Source organism: Gobius niger (genome assembly GCF_951799975.1).
Source record: "Gobius niger genome assembly, chromosome: 9".
NCBI lineage: Eukaryota > Metazoa > Chordata > Actinopteri > Gobiiformes > Gobiidae > Gobius > Gobius niger.
The window spans coordinates 27,843,340-27,869,632 of record NC_136860.1 but is presented as its reverse complement, the minus strand read 5'-3'; the positions used below and the strand labels follow the sequence as shown (position 1 = coordinate 27,869,632).

Here is a 26,293-nt window from a genome sequence, read left to right as displayed (position 1 = left end):
GATGCTAGATTAACCACTGAGAGGCAGCGGGCGTCGGAGTCTGCAGATTATTTACACTTGGTGTGTCTGTGAGCGCCCGGTGCTAAATTATTTTTGCTTGGTCTCACGCTGGCAAATTACATTTAGATTCAGCTATGTTTTAGTGAGGGTAAATTTGGTTTAATAAGGAAGAATTGCTGGGGTAAGGATGGATCAGAGCCCAGGACTGGTTTGCCAGATGCCCACTATTTTTCAGACGAACTGTCAAATATTGCTCCTGGTTTGATGTGTTGTTTTTGAAGCCTGTGCCCATAACTTTATGAACACAGACTAAATAACTTTTCTTTCATTAGCAGCAGGCACAAGCTGTCCAGTGTGTGAAGCCTCATCACAGCCACATCACAGATTTGTCTGGCCAAACACAGCAAAGGCAATCGAACAGCAATGGCCCAACAATAAGTGAGTTTAGACTATTCAAGTGATAGATCTAGCCTTTATAGTTTCATATGTTTGGTTGTAAGAATAAAAAATATGCTTGAGAAAATACAAATCATGACGAAGGGAAACCAAACATTTGCCACACACTGGACACAACAAGACTTTGGCATTGGCTGTAGGTTGTAGTGTTTGTGGTTGGGTAAGCCGGGTGGTCCATATGCCAATTAACCACCAGGCAGCTGATTACCCTCCAGGCGCCTGGCTCTGCTACGGAGGCCATACCTGACTGCACCCAGATTACACAGCCCTCCAGCCGCAGCCTCATTTCACTATTCATAGGACTCTCTCTGAAGGCTCCCTGCATGTCACAAGTGATTGCAAAACACAGGTTTACTGCAAAAAACACACATCCCCCAAGGCGAATATGCACCAGTACAGTCTGTTATTTATACAACACTGTTTCTATGTTATTTCAAGCCACATTAAGCCAAAGTTCAGAAATATTACCAAGAGAAGAGTATATGCAAATGCAGCTCTTTTCTATATACTAGCAAAGAGTCCAGTTTGAGTTTGTTCTATGGTGTAAAATAATTTACACACTGCAAGAATAGTGCAGAATATTTTTCCTCCTATTACTCAAGAAAGAAGAGAAAGAAAAATGCTGTTGTTTTTTTTGCTGTTGGTAATGAAAGTTGTTTTTAAAGAAAGCTTAAATATATAGAACAATATATAAAACAAATACAATATATATTTTCTTCACATTTAAGCATAATATGGATGTGTTGCAAGCATTACAGTAACAATAGGAACTAGGGCTGAAATAACTAATCGATAAATGGAAAACAAATTGATTATTGAAACCGTTGGCAACTATTTTAGTTATTCATTATCAATTATTAATCGTTCTCTGCCAGACACAGACTCTAAAAGAGCATATATATTTTATCTAAAAATATTTTGGATGAAAAACTACTTTAGTTAAAGAGACTATACGGAGTTTAGAAATGTTAAAATGAATGAAAATGTTCCAGCCATGCCCTACTGTGTAAAATGAGCCCAGATCCTGCACTGTCAAAAAGCTGTTAATTCAGGTCCAAAGTGCCGTCATGCACAAGTTTAATATAGAACCTGCAGTTACAAGTTAGACCTGAGGTGGCAGTAGTGAGTATAAAATTACCAACTTGCATCCAGTCCCTTTAAGGTATATATGTGAGTTATATATGTGTTTTGTGCATTTTAAATTTCATAAATATTATCCGTTTGTCTCCGAATTTGCTCCAGTCTTATTGTTGCCAGGTCCTATAATTTAAACCAGTTTTGAAATAAACATAAAAGGACTCAAATTAATGGCGCCATGATGAGTGCAATTTTACTGTATATACAGTATTACACATAAAACTCAAATACATATCAGAAGAGCAGAAGAAGAAATGCCCAAATAAACAAAATGCTCAAACCTACATCAATGAAGCTAAATTTTACTCCATGTATGTTTGTGATAAAGGAAAAACACATGTAAAAGCACAAAAAATTCCACTTTGCATGACATGTCTCCTTTAAGGCATTTAACTGTCCACAGTAATTGCAAAACGGTGCACCTATTGTGTGGTCAATTTCGTAACGCTGTTAGGTTGCAAATCAGGTAACTACCCAGAAATGTGCATCGTGTTTATAGTCTTGAGAACATAATTATGCGGAAAGGAGGGCCGTTGCCAGGATTTGAATGGCCCCTGAAAAGTTGGCAGGTGGCAGCGCGTCTCATATGCTGCAATATTGTACGTCCTGTTTGATTCTTCAGGATGCAGAGCAATGCAATCTGCCTTGTCTCCTGTGCTCCTTGTTTAGGGCTCACTCAGTAGAATCAGAGGCTTATGGAGCTTCCAGCTATCACACGGCAACAGACAAGCAACACACCATGGCTCTCTCCTTCACAGGTGGTCACAATAATTAATGTGTGATTAGATCTTTCCAAATGAAAGCTGAAGGCTAATTAGCTATGCCAAGGCACCGAAGGCCCTCCATGCAGAAGCTCTTTAAATAAGCCAAGGAGCTAGCCCTGCTTGGAAGAGAAACAAAGCCATTTGATCTCCATACATTTAGCACTGACTCGACCCTCTCCTCTGGATCCACACAAATTACATAGGAAGCTTTTCTGTATTGCCTTCATATCCCCAGCCTATATTCATGCATATGTGAGCTGTTGTTGTCGCAGTGTTGTCGGGTTAATTTAGCTGTCATACTTCGTCTATGTCCAGGGATTGTTTCGCGCAAAATTGAAAAGAAGGGCAGAGAAGAACAACATTGTTTTACATTTTGAACAAGAAGTCAACCCATGCACATTTTTATGAATAATCAATTCTACAGATTACGCTTATTCTGAAATTTCTGTCTCAATGTAGATCTTTCACTAGAGGAATCAACTATTTGATTCTACATTTACAGTAGTTCTCGAACTTTCACATCTAGTAGTGCCATTCCCACCCGAGGTAAACCAGGTTTAGGACCATACCTAGTCCTAAAGGAAACTAATCCAAAGGAGGACAAAACATGAATTAACTCTAAGTTAAACAAAGTCTGCATAGAGTCTGTGCACCGGCAGTGGTGAGAAACTCTGCTGTAAACAGTACAGGACAATGGTGTTCCTTTAGGGAGAACAATGTCATTTTATTATACTCTTAATGCATTCACGCTACCACAATTGTACATTGTTCAGCTCGGGGCTTTGTGCTGCAACAGCCTGGCATCATTTATGCAACATATAACTGTCAAATCTTTACATTTCAAACATTTTTTATGCTAACGCACACACATGCATCATCCATAAAGACAGCTCTTGCGTACCTGAGCCAGGTGAATTCCAGTCATGCCGTTGGGGTTGCTGCTCTGAGGCTCTGTTCAATGGTCGTCAGCAGCAGGGAGTAGATGGAAGTTTGGAGGCAGGTGACAGGCCACAGGCAGCGGGGCAGAGAGCCTCCTATGACGTTAAGTCTGACAGGGACAGTGAATCTGCTGCACCTGAAGCATCATGTGGCGGCTTAGTCCCGTGTGAGTCGGTGTGTAGTGGACTGTGTCACTCAGTGACAACACGCGCCTGTAAACTCCCAGCTCTGCCTCTTCGCCAGAGCCTCCCACTGCAGATCTTACTGGGACCGAGCAACGCACAGGGTCTGAGGAGAGATAAAGAGCACGCATTTAGATTAACATTTCAAATTCTGTTTCAATACAAAGACGCTCAAGTGCTTGCATTTCTTCTGATATATTGTTGATAGCCGCCTTTAATCACAGACGTGTGAAAAGCTCAGTGCAGTAAAATGAATGACAGTGTGCAGAAGGAGGCGCTTCATAAAGATGCATGACCTGAAGGCAGCGTCCTTTCATTTTATAAGCTATCAGCACACACTGGGCCAGAGGTGTGACTTATAATCCATTCATCTGCTATCCCTTATTCATCCCTCTGTTCGTCTTAGCTCAAATCTCACATTTCCTGTGCATATATTAAAGGATTACAATACCTCCTACATTTAGACTGAATGCATTTTCAACAGGAAATGTATCACACCACCAGCGTGCAAAATCCACTGCCTAATTATTGTTACCTCATTATTATTATCTCCTGAGGTCCTTCTGACTGTGAGATGTACACATTTTTATGCTAGCACAGACTAAAACAGGAACGCATAGTAACTTAATGTGCAAAAGTTACTTTTTAGTCATAATTCTCACAATTTAGTTCAATTTTATCTATTGTTTTGGTTCTGATTTAATGAATGAAAGATAATGATCAAATGTTGCAATTATATTGTTATCTCAATATTCAAGACAGTAATCCAATAATGCAATTTTTTCCCCCCTTTCCTCTCGTGTTAATGTTGTTTATCCCCAACTGTAATGCGATTTGTCACTTCCTGTGGCCCTTCGTGACAGTGATATTTCAGGACAGGAGCACAATGTTAGGGTTTTTTGTCCTTCTATGACAGTCAGTGATTGCCTGTTGGGCCGCAGCCTGGCAGCCGCTCATGCAGAGGAAACTGATTCTATTAACACCGCTGCCCCTCTCCCCGCGCTCCTTCATCACTTATTGACCTTCCCGGACACACTCCCCGAGCGCCTTCATCCCACTGACCCACAGCCTATTTCCAGGGCTTTTTAAGTGGCCTCGCCATTGTCCCCTAAATGGCTCAGTCTCCGAAGGCTTGTACTCCACCGTCCCGGGCTTTGATACGAACCAAATAAAAAGCAGTACATAGAGTGGAAGACGATGATCCCGGAGCAGAATCAATTGGGAACACGGAGTTTCGGGTGAGGACAAACAAGTGATTGGATCTGTGCTCAATCTTCACACTGAATGTGTTTTACAGTGTACCGTTTTCTGGGGCGTGTAAGGCTAAGTAGACGTGTGAACAATGTGTGAAAAATGTTACACTTTCGACATATCACCTCATTAATCTTATTTTGACTAATATTTCAAAAAATGATGTTTATTAGATCAATGTATGATCTTTTTGATAGTTTGATATGTAATTGCATTTGATTTACTTACTGTACACTTGAATTGTGCTTGTCGGGTGAAGTAATGCAAGTGTAGAAAACCCAAACAGGTGGATTAAGATTAGCTGTAGTATATTATCTTAATGTATAATAAAGGTAGACATTTCTTTTTCTTCCTTGTACAGCTGGATCTTTTATTAGAACTGAAAAAAACAATCTTCTAGTTCTCACAGACCAAATACCGCTTATAAAAGGGAGATTGCCCATGTCACGGAAAAAATTGTGAATTGCTTTGGTCTGAGTTGAATAAAAAACGCAGAGAAGTCTCGGATAAAGCGTGCAGGTTTATTTGACATGCGAGATGCATTTTGCACAGGTTGTACAAAGATGCTCCATCGGGACACAGTATTTGTACTTATAGCTTGCCGAAGCACTGAGGAAGATGTTGACCAATGGTGTAACAGGTCAGAGTAGTGTAAAGGTGTCATGATGCAAAGATGCAAAGATGAAAAGTACAGATGAAGCAGATACATAGATTCGATGTTAGGTTATCTAGAACAGTGGGGGTTACAGGACACTGAAGTGGGGTTGCAAGATGATTATTGAGACGGCATTTATTTACATTTCTGACATTGAATTTGATGTATTTCTGATTGAATTATAATAAAGTCTCATTACATACAACAAATCATGCAATGCTAGCTGTATATGGGTCACTGTATGTAATGCCAGATGTTCATAAAGCATGTAACATGATGAGAGAAACAGATAGTCAATGGTCCAGATTTCAAGAAGGTCTGAACGCAGCCGATGGAAGGGCACGTGATCAGTGGAGCTCCACTTTTCCACAGGAAATGACGTTCACCACTGCAGTTTAAACTAATCCAAACTAACCCTAATCCTATGAAAGGCGTTTTATTGAGATTAACTTTGTGGAAAAGTGGACGTCATTTCCTGTGGAGGTCTGGAGCTCCAGTGATCACGTGACTCCCCATCGGCTGCATTTAGACGGTCTTGCAGATTTCTGTAACATCCAGCACTTGAAATGCCATCAAATGGAGTTCAACCTCGTGCTGAAGGATACAATGCCTTGCCTAACCCTAGTGTTGCAAAATAAAGTGCAAATGAATTCAGCTCCACTGGACCAGTCTCCACAGTCCAATGGAAATGCGCGGTCTGCCAACCTCAGCTGTGACAACGATTGCTCAAAACCACAACATGGCTGCTGCGTGTCTCATTCGGGGTTAGCTCACCTGGCACAGCACACTTCTCTGGTCTAAAGCCAAACGCCCGCTTGGATCCACAACAAAGTACCGCTGCAGCAAACCTGGCTATCAACCGCTTTGCCATTTTCCTGCTCGGTGTCTGCTCCGTTTACTAAACATGTCATTTTACAGAGTAAGCATATCACATCTAAGGGTATTTAGAGCGGGCAATAATTGCGTGGAACAAAAAAATGAACAACAAAATCTTGAGAGTGCAAGAGTCTACTAAATCAGTTCAACTGGACATGTTTGACACTTTGGAGCCCGGCGTTTCGGGAATCATCCAATTCTCTTTTTCAAAGGACCAAAGATGTCAAGTCCCAGGTGGTAGAGTCGGTGGCGACACATTCTTGACGCAATAGGAGCTGTAGATTATACAGTCACAAGGCGAACATGCCAAATTCTGGTTCAATGCAAGCGTTTAATGCCAAGTTTTATGATAATTATCAGACAGACGTAAAATCTGGAGAAAGAGACACGAAAGTAAACCAATGAAATGAACCCAGGTATTAGTTTAGATTTTAAGGCATTCATCCAGACATTTTGTACATTCAAATCAATTTGTTAAGAAAGACAGTCTCCTATAACATAAGGGTGACGCCGGATAATGATCAATAATTAACCTCTTATTCCCCGCCTTAACTGAGATTTTCTCCAGTTTGGTTTTATCCAAATCTAAAAGCTTCTCAACTGGAGCTTACAGCCTATAGGTCAGTTTAATGCCTCATTTGAAAGCCAAGACCTTCAAAATTTAACTTAACTTTTTTGTCACATTTTTGTCGTTTATTGTTGCTTTAAAGGAATAGGCCACCGTTTTTATATACTAAGATATGTTCTTACCTCACTTTAGTCGAGTTAATATATCCCCGTCTGGTCATTGTCCGCGCGCTCTGTCACGCAAACGGAGCACATACGCAGCCTCTCCCATATGTGACATAGCTCCGAAAAAGCTCACGATAGAAGCTACCAAGCTCTTCCACGTGTTCCCTATTTAAATAAAGTTACGTGAAGTGTTTTCATGCGAAGTATATTTACACAGAAATGTAACGTGTCGATTTTATAAGCAAATAAAAAGGGGGACTATATTGTGAGGCGTAATGATACGAGGAGTAAAACGTCCGCGCAGTAACTCCTAAAGGTTATTGACGGAAGTGAGCGGGGGGAAGTCTTTAGGAGTTACTACGCGGACGCTGTGCTCCTCGTATCATTACGCCTCACAATATAGTCCCCCTTTTTATTTGCTTATAAAATCGACACGTTACATTTCTGTGTAAATATACTTCGCATGAAAACACTTCACGTAACTTTATTTAAATAGGGAACACGTGGAAGAGCTTGGTAGCTTCTATCGTGAGCTTTTTCGGAGCTATGTCACATATGGGAGAGGCTGCGTATGTGCTCCGTTTGCGTGACAGAGCGCGCGGACAATGACCAGACGGGGATATATTAACTCGACTAAAGTGAGGTAAGAACATATCTTAGTATATAAAAACGGTGGCCTATTCCTTTAACATCACTTATTTTAATTTGCTTTTTGATGCTTGTTTGATGCTTTTCTGTTGCCTTTTTATCACATTTTTGGGCATTTTTTGTTGCTTTTTCATCATTCTTTACTTTTTTTTAAGAAGCATTTAGATTTGGGTAAAGCCAAACTGGAAAAAATGTGCTTGGTGGGGCTTAAGAGGTTAACATATATATTACAGTTAGGGGTAGGCCATATCGTATCGCATATCGTTATCGCGATATCATTTTTTGATATCGTTGTAATTATTTATATCGTGATAAACACTGACCGTAGAACACAGGGACAGGTGCTTGAAAAGTAAAATGAAGGATGCAAACTGCTTGAATAGATCATTTTTAGCAGGAAATTAGAATGAGTTTGGAAAAAAAAATACCGCTATATATGAAAATCAATTGTGTCATCTCTCAGGCTATTATTTACTCTTTTCCCCAACAGTTCACAAAACAAGAAGTCAAACCAAAAAGACACCAGTGCATATACTGTAGTACAACATTTTAATAGAATAGTATAGTAGTTTTCTTTTTCTGAGGAGGAATATATGAGATGACTTATAGTGCAATGTAAAGCCCTTGAGGCAACTGCTCTTCTGCTATTGAGCCACATAAATAAAACAAAATTGAACTGAGGTAATCCATTAAACGTGACAAATCTTTCCTCTTTATCCCATCAGACAAACAGTAGATTTAACCGCGATGCCGTAGCAGTAATGGCAGCACTGCGAGCGGTCCATATATCCTCTGCAATAGTCGGCTGTTTTCTAGGCCGTTAAGATGTTCTATGGGGCTATATCTGAAAAAGAGCGGTATCTCCGCTTTGCCAGCGACTAGTCGGGCAGGCAGACGCGGCTATGCTTGGAGCTAGGGGTTGTGAACTCAATCAGTGGTATGTTTATCGCCTCGACTGTGACCGGACCACTACTCCCCTCCACGGGCCCCAAGCAGCTACAGGGCGACCAATAGGACCAAGCAGGGAAAGGGTCAACGTATTGATAAACCACTGCGGTGGATTTGAACCCAACACATAGATCAGTTAAATGATAATATCCGTTCACTGGCAAGAAAACGGCCAAATAGTCGGTACGATAAATCTTAAAAGTCTAAAAAGGCTTCTTTATCTATGTCCCACAGTACTTATGAGCGGGGTGAAAAGTTTTGAAATGGAAATCAATGAATTATCCAGCCTGGAAGCGCATCTCCCCGCAGAAGATGCCTGAATAGCAAGTGATTAATTACAAAGCAAATGCAAAGAGACAAGGCAAATTTGAAAAAGCGGGAAAATGTGGCAGACGAGACGCTTAAATATGGACAAGGTGCGCTGGATCTCTTAATCACATCGCTAACGTCAAAGGCTATTACGAGCGGGGGGTCTAGGATTCAACACACTTGGCGTTGAGATGCCACTCGTAAATCCCTAAATTGTCTCAAATGGGTAATGCTGTTAACCGGCGTGGCACTTGACTGAAGAGAGTAACGAAGTAGAGAGATTGGGCAGCGAGCGACTACCGAAAGTTCTCTTTAAGAAACTCGAGTAAAACATGGTCAGTGTTTCATTACGAGCCCATCCAATGAAGTGAAGGGAAGTTATAGGGTCACTTTGCTTCCAGAAACAGTCAGCTGGAAAAATGTACTCAAATGGCAGTTTGAAACCTGGACGTGCATGTTTAGTCGCCGCAAGAGGTAATTTGGATGATATCTTCTATTGTAATGGATCCTTAAGTATGTTTGTTTTCTGAAGATGGTCTCCAAGCAACTATGGCATGAGTTGAGATATCCTTTAAAACGTTTGCTCACACTAGTGTTGCTATTTTTGGTGTCGTGATAAAGCCACACTGTAAAGCAACATAAGCAGAAGACTTTGCTGACTCTGACGATTGTGTCTCAAAATGTCACAGCATCAGTAGTTTGACAGGAAAAACAACGCCTAAAGATGCTTGTTTACACAGACTTGTTCGTTCGTTCGTTCGTTGGACAGCCTTGTGGCAGCTGCACTGTGCCACTGTCAGACACCAGGAAGTTCAAACATTCCCTTGATGCCCAACAGTTCAGAGGAACGCACCTGCAGAGCCATCAACTCCTCCACGAGAAAACCCAACACTTAATGCCCCTTGGCCTGTCGCTTCTCACACAATTTATTCTGTTTTAAAACAAACTTTCAAAGGAGTCTGGCTGAAAGTAGTTTTGGAGATCATTAACCTGAAACCTGTCATCTTGATGTTAGGATTAGGGTTAGCAAACGTGCATAGGGTTAGGGTTAGGGTTAGGGTTAGGGTTAGGGTAAGTGTATTGACTTGAGACCTTGCAGCCTATATGCCAGTGTGATACCTCATTTGAACGGCACGACCTTCTAGTTTCTAAAACTACGTGTAAGATCTGTGGGAGTGAAACACAACTTACATCACTTTTGCCGTTCCTAACCCTAACCCTAGCACCATGATCAGGGGGGACGGCAAGAAGGTTAAAAAAAAAATGTTCTTGAAACCCCTCCTGCACATGCTGTAGTCAGTCCGCTCCTGTCATGGCATGAAAGGTGTTTAAATGTTGTCATCTATGGTATAGGAAACTTGTAAGCATCATATAAGCCTGTATAATTATTCTTCAATTAAGTGTAGAGGTTCATAATCACTATGGTAAAGGGAAAAACAAAACAACTCAATGCATAAGTATCCAAAGTGGGACTATAATTTGGTTGGGAGGAGGGAGAGGCAAGATCTCCTCATTAGTTGTAATTAGTAGACTATCCACCAGGGGGTTAGCTCCTTGGGTAGCCACAGCCTTGTGAGTATCATGGCTGGTACCAGGGACTACATGGCAGAGGAAGGCCCTGTCCCAATACTCGCACTTCCACCCTTGCGCCCCTCCTTTGCACGTTCCCGATGATGGGTGCGAGTGCGTAGGGTGTCCCAATCCTCCAGAGGGCCTTTGCACCCCTGATCCACACTTCGCCGAAGCCTGCATCCAAGGGGACTTCGGGGAAGCATATTGCCCATAACTCTTTGCGGTACAGACCAAAGAGACAGAAAATGGCTGCATCAGTGTGGGTATTGGGACAGGGCCTCAATAGTTTGTAGTACACGTGGGGTAAACCTGAGCTCAGGGAATCTTATTGGACCATCATGAAGGGGGCGTGTCTCAAGAAGGGGTCGTGTCCAAGAAAAAGCTGAAGTCAGCAGTATAAGCGTGTCCTCTGTCCAAAAGAGTGTACAAGATTAATGTAACTGTTTTCAATCAGAAAACTTTAACCCAAAAAGGCTTGGAGCGCTTCTTTTGGGAATTTGCCATGATGCGTATCGCTCCGACGGTAGTAAGGATTATGACAAACTTAGGAATTATGTTTTTGACTAAATAAGGGATTATGCATTGGATCTTCTTGGACTGGTCTTGTTATGTTTCTTCTGATTTCGTGCATTTATCCATTGGGATTTATTTTTTTACACAACACTCCCCCCAATCCAAAACCGTGACCCCCACTAATGTAGCCAAACAAATAAACGATTGCCAATAAGCATTTATTCCAACCATATAAACAGAAATTAGAGTGTTTCATGCACTTGTACTCCTCTTCAGTCATAATTGATGATTTCTAAACACTTAATTAGTTTAAATAATATAACCTGACCCGAGTTGATAGTAGATTGAGATTTTTGCACTCGTTGTGAGGGTTTGGTATATCAAATCCAACTACCATTATGGGATGCCATAGCCTCTATTCATGAGCGCACAATGGTGTGTCTTATTATTTGAAGCTATTTATATTTATGCCTTTATGGTGTAAATATTGCCTCATAAATAATATTGCTCTATTAAGTTGCCATTGTGGTCGCTTGCGTTTCATTTCGGAGATGTTTAAAGGCCTAACGATTTCTCCTGGTGTCTAATTGACGCTGTTAAGTGTTGAAAAAGCTCTTTGTCTAATTTCCAAGGTGTTTAATTCCATTGCAGCAGATTCATGCTCCACTTATGTGCTCAGATTTCCCCCGTTCAAAGCGAATCAATAGCCTTTAGAGCAAATTGATGCTAACTGATGTGCAGCCCAAACAAAAGCGTGATGTCGGAAACCAAAGTATATCACTTCCCCTGATTTCATTTGCCTCGCCGCATGTAAATATATTCTGTTACATGAAAGGATCAGCTGTTGTTTCAAATTAAGGCAGAACAACGGGAACACAGAGTCTCCGAAATCAAAACATTTTATAGCGGTTTCTCTCAGGGAAAGGCTACAAGGGGATGAAGTTACTTGCGTATTATAAGGAAATCTTTCATCTTAATGCCAAATTTTGATTGGATTTCCTTCAGGTCTTTTGTGTTCAAATAAAATAACTTCAGTCCCTTGAGCTTACAAAACAAAAGGGATTTAGATGGAAAACACCCGGCATAAATAAATGCCCCTGCTTTACGGTGCAAAACTGCCCAATAATTCCTTAAGAATAGGACAGAAATGAGAGCAAAGCCTGATAATCCGATTTGTAGTTATGCGCCTCTGTTCCACCTGGCCTCTCAACCCACAACCCTTTCATTAAAAAGGCTTACAATTAACATAGCGATGGCTGTAATCCGGGGCCACTTTGCCTGTATACATTGATAGGACGGTCCCATCGGGATTTGGAGCTCGTATGTGGCTATGTCTATGTCCAGGGGGGGAGTGCAGTAGGGAGAGGGACAGCCATAAGTGTGTGTGAGTGAGTGGGGTTAGCGTGACGGCGACAGGATTAATTCAGGCCTGCTAGCTGAGGCATTGAGATAACACGGGTCAGCAATGGCAAAAGCAACACCTGTCCCCCCTGAAGCCAGTGGTGTCCCGGCAGAAAATAAGTGCTGATATACTGCCTCTATACGTGCGTCTATATAAGTGCAGGAGGGGCGGCGCAAGAGAGAAAGAGCATCTTGATACCTGACTAGCCCGCAGAAGATGTCCGGATCTAGGCCCTAACTTGTAAAAAAGTCAATTATACAGAGAGAGGGGGGTAGAGCAGAGGGGAACCATGGGTGAAATTAAAGGCTGTTCCCAGTGATAAGTGGGGATGTGACTTCTGTAGACGTGTGAAAGAGGACGGCCATGGGGGAATGGAGTAAAAGAAGCCAAACATACTGGCAAACAGGAGTTTTAAGAGGATCTCGCTGTGTTAAAATGCCTTTTGTGGAAGGAGTTGTAACCTGAATGAGACTAGTAATAATAAGTGACAATTGTTTTCAATTGTTTCCAGACATAACGGCCCAGCTCAACTCAATTGACACATCGCAAGGCCGTATTGCAGACAATAACATTTCCTCATAGTGAAAGTGAAGTACTTGCTGCACAGTATTACAATGACGCCCAAAATGTACTACTTAATGTTATATTCATACTGAGGGGGAGCTTGTATAGATGTGCACTACAACCCCTTGACTTTTAGTTCATTTAATTCAAGAAAATTAGTTTGAACAATGAATATGCTTTCAAAGCTAGTTTAATATGTTGGGAAATTACATTTAAGACAGCTTAGTTACTCCGAAGAGCAGCCATGAAAAATAAAAGTGTTACATGGGTCAAAAAGCTCTATTCACCCAAAATCTCAAAGTGAACACAAGCCGTAAACAAAGCACAAAGTTTAAATATTATTTATAGAGTATGAAGAGCACATGTTAAAGCCTTAAGTTCACCCACACAGCAGCCCTTAGCATTTGGAGTCATCACAAACATGATTATTATCTTTTCTCTGTCTTCTCTAAATGTCAGAGCATTATGTGCACTTTGTTCACTGACCTTTGCAGAGCCATCAGCGCTGCCAGCTCCTCGAATAATCTGCCTCTTACAGCCATGTTATCATGTCATGTGTTGCTATCTACATGTTAGAGACAAAGAGCCTATTGCCCTGAAATGGCTGTTTACTAAACGCATGTGTATAGTAACGATCCAGGGTGAGCGTCGAGAAGTTCAAACATAGTGCTGCAAGACCAGGTGGGCAATACAGTATTTCATGACAAAATAATGTTGTTAATAATGTTGTTTTGGAGTTTTTGGCAAAAGTATATAGTATAATAATGTCATTGACAATACACCCGCCACTCTAACTAATTTTGCGGGTTGTACCAAATCCATGCTCACACATCAATTTACCAACATCTGCACTATGCTGTCGCCAACAAAGAAGAAATTAATTTGTTTCTTTATTAGAATAATATGAATGCAGTTTATCCACAATATCCAGCATTTCGATCACAAAACTCAACTATAAAAAAGTGAATGCTGTATCCAGATAACAAAGGACTTGTGAATCGACTCAACATGACAAGTAGAGGTCAATTATTTTTCCGAAACCTTCTAATTAAGATTTAGAAAATACTAAAGGGCTCTCAATTTAAAATGGGTATTATTATTATTTATTATTAATAATGCTCCTGTATTTATTATTGATCAAGCTTTTGAAACTCATTATTTGAGTCTCAAAGAAAGACTTTTGTCATGTGAATAGCACAATACAATAAGATTCCCTTTCCACTTCCCCACAGGAAAACGTGTCCCATGCAGCATTAGAATTATATATTATATATAACAATTATATAAAACAATCTAAGAATAAAAGTCACAAAACAACATACACACTTTGGAATGGAAGAGACTGTCCTTATTCTACAATACAAAAATCACACTTTCTAATCAACAAAATATCACAGTAAAAGGTTAAACATTAATTTCAGAGACGCAATGGACATTTTGTAAAAATCACAAACGTCCAGCAATATTCCATGACCTGTTTAAAACGGTGAGGCTGATCGAACAAAGAGCAGAGAGCGGCTGAGACCTCTCCCTCTAAAACTGGGAGCACCCGGCATGACCAATGAATACAGCTGCTGCTCATTTACACTGACAAGAGGCATAAGGCTGGCTTTACATCGAACCCTGACCCTGCCCGAATTTGTCCTTCAAGAGCATTCAGGCATGTCCCACCATGGAGAAACCCTACAGGGGGACAAACACGGGCCTGGGACAGCTGCGGGGGTTCCCTCGGAGGACAAGATGTTTGGGGCGGGGTTCATATAACAGCCGTGTCCTCTGTTTGGGTCTGATAAGCACGAGGAAATTGATGGATCACACAAAGGACGCAGGAGGGCTGAACGAAGAGTCATTTTTCATACTATTACATTTGCGATTTAAATTTGCATTTTATAATCAACATTCAAATCACAAAGCGTGCCGGAGAGTGTCAGCACTTGAGAGAAGACAGAATTATGAACTGATAAACTAAGGATCAGAAGCATTTCGGAGCATGTTCGTGCGCCTTTAACTACAGGGTGACCAGGGCTTGTGCATAATAAGACCACAGGGTGGGAAGATAATACGTTGTTTGCAGAAAATATGGTATTACCAAAATAAAGATCAAAGTTGAAAGTCAACTTCCACTACACATAGAGTAAAAAAGAAAAAGAAAATCATGTTGCTCTCAAATAGGGAAAGGAAACTCTTGGGTCCTCATGATTCAATACAATGCATGCCACACGATAATGATAACTTTATGATATGCCGCTGCAATAATCAATATGTTGCACAAAAACAACCTACGATACATCCCAATAGTTTTCAAGAATTTGATTTTTAACTTTTGATTTTTATCACACTACATGTTATTCATAATTCACATTTGTTTTCATTTGCATTTACCCATTTTTATTATGAAGAAGTGAATCCCTGACTTACTCACTGAAAATGGGGCTATTGGTCTGTGGCATCACTTAATTTACATAATAAACAAGAAACCACAGTCCAATTTCAAAAGGAATAACTCAACCACAAATGTAGCTTGTTTATAATTCTAAAAACTACAATTAAAAGTAATATATTTTTGTGACATTAATTAGTCCAAGGGCTTTAAGTTGTGGTGTTGTTCTACTGTTCTGACTGAATTCTTGATTATTATTGGCCTCTATTGACTTTGAAAGCAGAGCACTGCTGCCTTATTAATATGCATGATGTGGGTTATTAATATGCATGACATCATACAAATCAACATTGGGAAAATAAAAAGTATTGGTATCGTATTGCCCCACAAAATATGGCAATATATCTCAAAAAACGATATACTGTCACACAATAAGACAAGGAGATAATATATTAAGATGTTCTTCAGTCGGCTGGACCTGGCCAGGACACTGCATAGGTATCAGCTTGTTGCAATGATTAAAATTTTGCTTTGAATTAGTTTTTTAACGTGAGAACTTGCACACCGATCCATTTAAAACCTACATTTTTTTGACCTACATTATTTTTTGCTCAACGCTCAGCAGCGTGTTAGCAACTATAGTAGAGGCAGGAATAAAAGAAAAGCTCACAGCGTCTTCAATGCTCGCTGTTGTCAGATCGCAGAAACAAGTTTTTGCTTTGTGCTTTTTGGGGTTGCTTCAATACAGTGTGGAGAGATAAGGTTTGGGGACAATAAAGGAAAGTAAGTGTGCTGTGAGGATTTCGAGAGTGTGCTCACAGATGAACGGTGCAAGGAGCAGACGGAAAGAGTGGACCACTGTCCTATTTGTAACTGGGAATGATGGTGCTGTGGAGAAAGCAGCGCTGGCCAATAATGAACGACTTCCCATATTGATTGGCGGGTGATCCCAGGCTTAAACCATAACCTCATATTGATTGATCTTCACTCCGTTTGTTCGCACACGGATCAAATTTGGTTTCCATGACAGCCTGCTTCTATTTTCTCTTTTTAATTGTAGTATGAGGAGGTAATGCAAAAAGCTCCAATTTGTCTCGCTTTTGGAGGGGGGTATAGCTAATTCTCTGTCTGAGCTGACAATCCAATGCTATATATAGTGGATTCCGTGGCGCACATCTATTACTGCTGCTGAGGAAACGAATGAAAAAATCTATTTACACACTTTCTGATCTAAAAGGCAATCGTGCTAAAGCAAATGAAGCAATGCAAGTAGGTATCAAATATCATGATGCTACTCAGCATGCTGAAGAGTGAAATATACGTGATGATTACATCCAATTTGTCACTGGCTTCCTGCATATTTGTTTAAGCTGCTGCATTTAAGTGGCCACTCCTGGGTTGAGTGCATGGACGTGTGTTGACACAGGCGATTACCAAAGAAAGGCGTTGCAGGAAACGTCTTCACCTCTACAGATCTACAGGCGCATACAATCAGAGGAGGCCATTACTTTGTGAATAATGGAGCCATGATTGAAGTGCAGGCACTTCATCACCATGGGGCAGATTCACCTTTATGTTTTATAAATAAGAAAAAAAGATCCATCTTGCCTCTAAAATCTGAAGAAAAAGAAAAAGTTGTAACCAAGTCTATTTAAAGTTCCATAAAGCAGTAAAGTTGTTTTTGATTGTGAAGTGGTCCAAAAGACTGCAATAAATGTGGATATGAACATAAAAGGTTCCACCATCAAGTACATTGGCTTTACCGCCAGAATAATGTCTGACCATAACAATGAGCCGCTTCAATAACAATTGACACATTAGCGCGCTCTAGTTTTTATGCCTCAGGCAGCACTGAATCTTTGAGACAGAGAGAAAGCTGGCATAATTATGTCATATTTTCATAGCGATTGATGGTAATTTGACTTATGTAGCCCTAAATCAAGTATAGCTGCCCGAAGTGCTGCACTAGAGTTAATAGTTCAAGCAAACATTGGTGGATTCACATCAATCAAATGCCCAGTCGCTGTTTTGCTCAGGTTTCCTCTCGCCTCCCCCTCACCTGCTAAGAGCGCCATATACATTGAAGCAAGCCAAACTCCAGACCAAGCCCCACAGCGGCACAGTGCACATGCGGTGTGTAAAATGTCATGGCTCTTCGTAAAATGTGTATAGCTCGCATATATCTCAGACAGTCCTATGGCCTTTTTATTCATTTTTCAGTGACAAAGAACGGATTTAGTACATTTATCAGGCTTGTTGATGCAACTGTGTGCATCAAGCATAACACAAGTAACAAAACTAGCGTGAGGGGGCTAAATTTAGTGAGTCCAACAATTCAAAAACACAATAGGAAAACTCACCTTGCACAATCCAAATTCACTGGCCAGTCAGTAACATGAGGCCAGCGCTCCTATTGCGGCGACAGAGAGACTCCGACTCGACAAACGCAATAGACCAAAACTAGCTTCATGGGGCTCCACAGTCACACCAAACACACGTGAACCGCCGTCCGCAAGACCACTCCCGACAGGAGATACCTGTAGTCGTCTTGATGAAATGGGCCTTTAAAGACACTAACAAGTCAGCCAGTAAAATCAATACATAATTGCACAATTTTAAAGAACACAGACCTGCTCAGATTGTGTTGAAGTTTAGTGTACACAACTGTTTCTTTAAAGGCCTTAAAATGTGTATAGATTGGGCTGCTGTACGGTTCAGGGGAGGAGTATTTCAGAGTCGCTACAGTGAAAGTCGAAACTCATCTGGGCTTGTAGATCTTTGGCACATGTCACATTTCTCCTTTGTGAACATCCATTGTTGAAAGCTGATGGGAAATCATGGCTTTCTCTGAGCGCACAAGAAAAATTACTGCTGATAAAAACATTACCTTAGAAGTGCTATGAGAATTGCAGGGGAGAGGAAAGAGAATTACTGTAATTTTAAAGTTGTCTTACTTTGAGATTGTATTGGCACACAATGAACTGTAGCAAATATTGAACATGTTTCTGAAAGCAAAACAAATTTAAAAATCAGGTGTGTGTTGTTATTCTAATATTAGATGACAAGATTAGTATCCTCAGAGGAAACAAAACAAGCAATTATGAAAGCCCTAGACAGAAGACATTAGCGATGGTGTGGGGGCGGGTCGCAGAACAAGGGTGGGTGAGGCCATAAGCGTGGAGTAGGAGCTGCTTCCAAACCTGTATCTATGTAATGGACCGCCCTGCGCTTTCATGTTCCCAGAAAAGGAAGAAACCGCTTGTGATTTACAGGTTGTATCTATTGAATTATTGCCCAATGATTTGACTGGGTGCTCGAGCCCCGCAGCACCCACGGGATCGTCGCCTATGTGTGAGGTTTAGGAGGATTGGGCTTAAAGGAACAGGCCACCATTTTTCCATACTGAGATATGTTCTTGCCTGCGCTTAGAAGAGTTAATGTGTACCTGTCTGGTCTTTGTGTGTGCCCTCAGTCACGCAAAACGACCTAAGATGCTATTAGCATTTGGCCTCTCCCAATGTATTCCTATAGCTCCAAACGGGGGTGAAGTTGGAAGCTACCACGCTCTTCCACGGGCACGCACAAAGACCAGACAGGTACGTGTCAACTCGTCTAAGCTCAGGTAAGAACATATCACAGAATGTAAGAACTGTGTGCCCTCAGTCACACAAAAAGACCTAAGATATTGTTAGCATTTGGCCTCTCCCAGCATAATCCTATAGCTCCAAACGGGGTGAAGTAAGAAGCGACCGAGCTCTTACACGGGCACGCACAAAGACCAGACAGGTATGTGTCAACTCGTCTAAACTCAGGTAAGAACATATCTCAGTATGGAAAAACGGTGGCCTGTTCCTTTAAAGGGGGGGTATTATGCAAAGTCGACTTTTTCAAGCTCTACATCATGTTATTATGTCCCTCATTATTCCCTCATTAAAAACATGCCTGAAGTGTTGCCTTGGCACATTCACGTATTTTTGAGTAATCTGTAAAAACTCTGATGGCAGCCATTTTAGGGACAGGTTTGCCTGAGTCCTCCTAGGAACGCCCCCACCTCCTGGAGACGCCTCCGAGCTTTTGTCACCAGCCGAGTAACCAACCACTGCTCCTCAGCAGAACCCCCTCCCCACTGATGCCACAGATAATGTGTGGAGGGGGCGTGTTGGAAAGAGTCAGAGGTTCTTAAAGAGACAGAGGCCTATTTCAACTTTCGCTACAGCCATTTTGAGAGAGCAATTTTATACAAAGCAGTTATTCTAATTTACTGCATTTACAGGTCAACAGAAGGTTTCGTCATCATTGTAGTGTGCTATAGACTGGTGGTGTGTGATTGAAAAAAGCATAATACCCCCTCTTTAAATGTAGGAGCCAATGCTCTAATTGGCTGCTGATGAGGTGTGGCTGGGATGATGGTGATGAGGCAATGATTGGATGTTTAGGCTGAAGATACATCTCCCATGTCAATTTATGTCTAAGCTTTATTAGTTAGGAAGCTTGTAGTTTTTGGTATGGTTATACAGGAATGAATGTCAGATTGTTCAATATGTTTGAAAGAAAAGTAGCGGAAGGGTCCTCCAAGAAAATTTGAACAAACCATTTGTCGCATTTTGGCACCTTATAGATGTATTCTTAGCTCAAAAGAAAAAGCTGCAGGCCTAGGATTATAGAACAGCATCAGCATAGCTTTTTTCCACCATATATGGGTTGTAGACTCAAAAAGGAAGGAAGACAATGAGGGCTACTTCTAGCATCTACAGCTGATATGCTTAGAACTCATTGGTTTAAGTGGCTAGTGAGATAAAAAGGAGAAAAAAAAAAAAAGAGAATAGCGCTACAAACCAAAATAGAAATCTCCCCGAATTTGGCTAGTGGTCTGTGTGGATGCAATGTCCTGGTTAGTATCCATCAAAAGTGATCCAAAGTGGTCCAAGGAAGAGCATAGCACAGCGCAAGATTTGATGAGTATGGGACTAAAAGCAAGACATCTTTAGCCTGATATTTGGTGTTTTTGCTATTGTCAAGCGCTGTCACAGTCAGTCAGTATCGATACAGTGCACCTCCGTCTGCTTGGGGAGTATTTACAAAGGACCCACTCACTTCAGAGGAAAAGAAAAGCCAGTCCATTTTCTCAAACCACCTTTTCATGTTACAAAAATAGCCGTGCTGTTATATTTCTTGTCTCTGATTTGTTGCAGCGACTTGTACAGAGCGAGTAAGAGAGCAAACAAGAAGCTGTGTACTGAATGGTCAAGTGCAAGCAAGAAAATATCAAAATTGAATCCTCCCCCCCGCTCTTCTGGGACCATTACTATTGGGTGATGCTTTGTGCTTTGTCTGAAACGTGTTTATAAAGGTTAAAAGTTATGAATATGTATGAGGAGATGTCTCAGAAGATAAAATGTTGAATCTCATATTTCCTTTTAATGGATGTGTCAGCGTTGATCTGTCAACTTAATAAGATGCTACACTGATAGAAACCCCTGACATTATCTGCCTGCCTCCATTATCCAAAACAAGGACTTTAATAATTGATTATGTATTAGCAGCAGATTAACCTTTACAGCAGCCACTCTGCACCATTAAATCAACTCTTATTTAAATGGCTACAGTTTACGAGCCGAGAAAGACTGACTATAGCATGTGAAACAATTGTGAGATTAAATATATAGAAGTCTTTTTCGATATTGTTGCCGGTACACATGGAAGAAACCGTGTCCGCCCAGGGTTTAATCCACCCCAAAACACATGAAGTCAGCGGCAGGTGAAATACTTCCATGTGCAGAGAGCAAATCTTCTCCATTTTTAGCATGGTTATTGCATAATGTATCCACAGGAAGAATCCCAATAGAATCGTCTGCAGCTGCGTTTGTTACGTTAAAAACGAAAGTGAAACTGTGAAGCGCATGGAAAGCAGCTGATCGTAAATGTAATTTGTCAAGGTCAATCTTTTGTTAAAAAAAAAGGGGGGGAAACGAATTCATGAGAGATCATAGAGGAAACATGTTATTACAGAAAAAAGAAAAAAAAAAGTTGTGCCTATGGGTAGGCTAAATACATTACGATTTTATCCTCTTAACCCCCGCCTAAACCAAGCACATTTTCTTCAGTTCGGCTTTAGCCAAATATAAAAGCTTCTTGAAAAGAAAAAAAAAGCCTCAAAATGGCAACAGAAGTTGGACAAAAACAAGGATGAAAAAGCTAAAAAAAAAAAAAGGGCAAAAGGAAAGTGACGAAAAAAATGACAAAAACGCGATGATAAAGCGAAGATAAAGAGACAAAGAAGCGACTACATGATGAAATAGCTCCATGTCGATGACTTTTGTAGGTCATAGCTTTCAAATGAGGTGTTAATGGTCTATAGGCTGTAATAGATTTGAGTAAAGCTGAACTGGAGAAAGTGCACTCGATTAAGGGGTTGAATTAAAACCATTTGAAAATATGAAGAAGAAAAAAAACATAGCCTATGTCTTCTTTCTTTTAGTAAAACATTTAGACAGTAGTGGAAAGGTTTGGAAAATTCTCTGTATTTTCTTCCTTATGTTAGCCATTTTATACTCACTACTGCCACCTCAGGTCAAAAGTGTAGCTGCACCTTCTATATTAAGCTTGTGTATGACGACAATTCAGACCCGAAGTAACACCTTTTTGAGTGGATTTTAGAGGCAGTTGTGGTGAACAGGTCTGAGCTCATTCTGCATTAGGACATGGCTGGAAGATGAAGGGGGAGGAAAATACTTACTTTTTACATTTTAAACTCTGTATAGTCCCTTTAAAGATACTCAAGGGATGATAGAATGATTCCTGTTCCTATTCCAACTGCAGACTCAACAACCCTCCCTCTGTGCACCTCCAATGTCAGTCTGGCTTCGAAAATAAACCAGGAAGGGCATCTGGCACAATGTTAAATTACTCCACACTACTGAGGACAATGGTTGTCTAAAAGCAATATCTCAATCTTATTAAATATTAAAGAGGGGGTATTATGCTTTTTTCAGCCACATAGCACCAGTCTATAGCACACTACAATGATGACGAAACCTTCTGTTGGTCTGTCAATGCATTAAATTAGAATAACTGCCTTGTATAAAATTGCTCTTTCAAAATGGTGGTAGCGAATGGCTTGAAATAGGCCCCTGTCTCTTTAAGAACCTCTGACCCTTTCCGACACGCCCCCTCCACACGCTGTCTGTGGCATCACAACACTTTCTCCACAGTATTGAAACTACGATCGGTGCATTTTAATTTTTATTGTTGGAAAGGAGCTACTGTTTATCACTTTGTGAACAATGGCCACACAGGATATTATTTGGAGACGAACCTTCCACACCGGACGCTTGGAAGGGGCTCTTGCCTGAAAAATAACTGCTGTTTGGAGACTATCTCTTTGCTACTGCCATGCCCTATGGATCTCTAACTATACCCCCATGGACGACACCAGGATCTGCAGGAGCCCATACGATCCAAAAGACGGACATTATCTGTGCAGGTGGACAATGGTTTTTCGAGGTTACCCCGTTAGCTTGTTATAATCGACTACAGCTCATTGTTGATGAAAAGTCTGCAATAAACCACAAATGTGTAAAGCCAGGCTCATTGTGTGATCATCGTAAAGGCTGCTTCAAGTAGTTGCCTGCTTTATTGACGTTATTTGTGCATAATATGCTGCCTGTTTTCAATGAATGTTGTGAAGGTGAAGGTTGTTAGCTTGCCGTGGCTAATAGTGCCTTAGCTCCGGGAGAAACCACTCGGCTACGACTCACTGTAGATGAAATGTGAGCAATAAACTACGAAATCAACAAGCCAGGCTCCGTGTGTGATCATCATAAAGGCTGCTTCAAGCAGTTGCCTGTTTTAGTGGCGTTTTTAGTGCATAATATGCTGCTTGTATTCAGTGAATTTTCCCGTTAGCTTGTCGCGGCTAGCTTGTTAGCTCCGGGAGAAAACCACTCGTCTATGACCCATTGTAGATGAAATGTGAGCAATAAACTTCCAAATCAACAAGCCAGGCTCCGTGTGTGATCATTGTTAAACGGTTCTTTATGTGTGTGGTGGTTTTATTGACTTTATTTGTGCATATTTCTCGTTTCCACGTGATGACTCGAGGTTTAGCTTAGCATTAGCTTTCTCCGGAGGCTCTGTGCATCATCAAGGCCCAGCGCAGAACCAGACACTGAAATAAGTGTTCTTGTCACCGGTTATAATCCTGGGTGTTTCGGTAACAGAAACACTAATGTGTGTCTTTGTAAAAGTCTGCTGTGGCTCCGGTTCACAACACATGAAGCTAAACCTCCATGATGACTCTGTTTACATCTTAGGGCTAGACACTCCGGGGAGGGGGTTCTGCTGAGGAGCAGTGGTTGGTTACTCGGCTGGTGACGAAAGGTCGGAGGCGTATCCTGGAGGTCGAGGGCGTTTCCTGAAGGAATCAGGCGTTTTATCCCTAAAATGGCTGCCATCAGAGTTTTTACAGACTACTCGAAAATACGTGAATGTGCTAAGGCAACACTTCAGGCATGTTTTTAATGAGGGAATGACATCATAACATGATGTAAAGCTTGAAAAAGTCGATTTTGCATAATACCCCCCCTTTAACATTTTGGGAATTAACATGTCGATGCATTGGTTCAGGCTCGATGCAAAAGTAACTTACATTCAACTCCTCCTGGCTGAACTCACTTTGGTAATTTCCTGTGCTGTCAGTAGGGACACTCTAAATTTATAGTGCGTCAGAGAGAGCGCTCTTCTCCATGACCCGCAGACAGCGTTCAAAAAGGCTTTTCACAGCACAGCCCTTGTCATACCAAGACACTCCTAATGCCACAGAGACGGCAGCGAATCAGTTCAGGCAGCCCAAACAAAGCCGGCAACAACTGCAGCATTTCCAAAAGCTCTGGTAATTCTCAGAGTCATGAAGCGGAGTCTGATCTGTTGCCAATGATCCGCGATATCATAGTGAATCCTCCAACACAGCTCAAGCACAGCGGAGTGTCTCACCAGGATAATGCAGGTGAGGGCTGAAGCACAGCCACAGAATCTGGACATGAGGACTTGATTATTGTCCGACAGAACCTTTCACAAATATAATACACGATAGCACTATGACTACAAATTTAATTTGAACAATGCTCTTATATGAAATGTCATGAGGTTCACTCCCAGCTCAGATATGTTGCTGAAAGTCTCTTCTAAAGTTTATATGTGTCAACAAAGTCACCAGATTCCCTATTCTCCATGTTTGCCCCGTTCCACTCCGCCTGACCTCTGCAGCAAATATGTTGCTACTTTAATTTTGAAGACATATTTCACCTCCTCCTCTCCGCATCGAGGGCCTCCGTCGCCGCCCGCCTCTCCGTTCCGCCCCAACAAAAGTACGGATAAACTTCGTACTACTTTTCAGCTCCGTCAGAGCCGGCCGGATCAAGCTCCACACTTCAGATCGCACCACACAGAGTAAACACCCTCCACACTGACTTTATTTCAACAAAACTGTCACTATTTCTCACAATATTACCTCGATTATTCCCTCTGTAGGAGTTTCTCACAAAAACAATCGCATGACCCGATTAAGCTTCTGTTGCTCTCATTCTCATTCTGCCCCTCTGCTCACTATCACAAAAAAACTTGTGATCGTGAAAAAGAAGTGGTCGAGCTTCAAAGCTGTAAACTCCTCTGTGACCGGTGTTTATAGCTCGTCTCCCCCTAAATAGTTGTTTATTATTTTATCAGGGGTTTTATTTCACTCTCTTCAAGCCCCTCGTGGAGCTGCAGCACCGGCGGAGAAGACCAGGGAGGAATGAAGAGGAGGCAGTGGCCGTTGATGACGTTGCCGTTCGGAGTGGATCTGAGCGAACATACGGAATTCATTAGCAAATTAGTGCTTATTTTTAAAATGTTCCCTTTTTTCCCTAACAAACAGTGGTACTCATATTTTCACAACAAGTAGCCTACCATCCAAGAAAAAAATGTCTCTCTCAGAACTGCCAGCACTAAACCAGGTCTATATCGGGATTAGTTTAGGTTAACACAGCTAAATCAGGTCTAAACTAGGACCAGGACCAAAGACCTTCTGACCGAAATTCAACACAGATAAAGACATAAAAAACATCTTAAAATACATCAAAGGCAAGAATTGAAGACAAGCCTATAAGAAACACCTGAAGCAGACCACAAACCACCACTTGAGAAGCGCTTATCCAGTACAACAGGAGCAAAATGTGGACAAACAAAACGTGCAAGTCTCAGGCCTATATGCATGCGCCCAGATGGTACATAGTGGTGGTGTTTAGGGTCGGAGCAGGGCACAAGAATATATTTAGTCGTGCCACTTCAACAAGGAAACCTCTAGTGTTTGGGTAATTAACCGCTACAGGGAGAAAGGGAACAGCCGGCGCAGAAAGTGTTCAACTTGACCTGAAACTCGAGGGGACCAGGCTCGGGTCATGTTGTAGTTTTAATTAAATTGGGGGAGTCATAAAAAGTAAATAATACAAAGTTCCACTAATACATGTACTAAAATCATCGACAAAGTGCACACGATATAATTACCCTGCTCAGTTGCTTGTACGCTGTTTGCCACACTGACCCTAGTTTGCAAATCAAAATAAATCAAATAAAGCTTGCTCATTTGTTTGTTTTTGGGCTTAACACAATAGACCACATTCTTACATGAGATCTAGTGTCACTGGATCAGCAAAGCTCATCCTTACAAGGGTCATTTCTGGATGAAAGACCATCACCATCATTCCCCAACTGCTTACAGTCTATTTGCGACAGCAAAACCTACATTCCAGTAACAACATTCATAACATTTTCAATTGGGTAAGCCTGTAAACTTCGCCAACTTTTGCCCGAAAAATGACACACAAGCGTCCACGTAGTGACTTTCGGGCTGCGCTTTTATCCTCGTGCGGCTCGAGTTGGGAGCTGATGGCGAGCGGGAGGCGTGCTGAGGTATGGGCTGTGACAGTG

General features: G+C 41.4%; 1 protein-coding gene across 1 annotated transcript in view; it reads right to left on the bottom strand.

The window, feature by feature from the left end:
• The window catches only part of thsd7ba (thrombospondin, type I, domain containing 7Ba), a 254,772-nt gene that overhangs the window by 201,885 nt on the left and 26,594 nt on the right, over window positions 1-26,293 (bottom strand). Inside the window, exon 2 of the mRNA XM_079563517.1 lies at window positions 3,259-3,584. The gene's annotated coding sequence lies outside the window, so the exon portion shown is untranslated. The remainder of the gene's footprint in view (window positions 1-3,258; window positions 3,585-26,293) is intronic.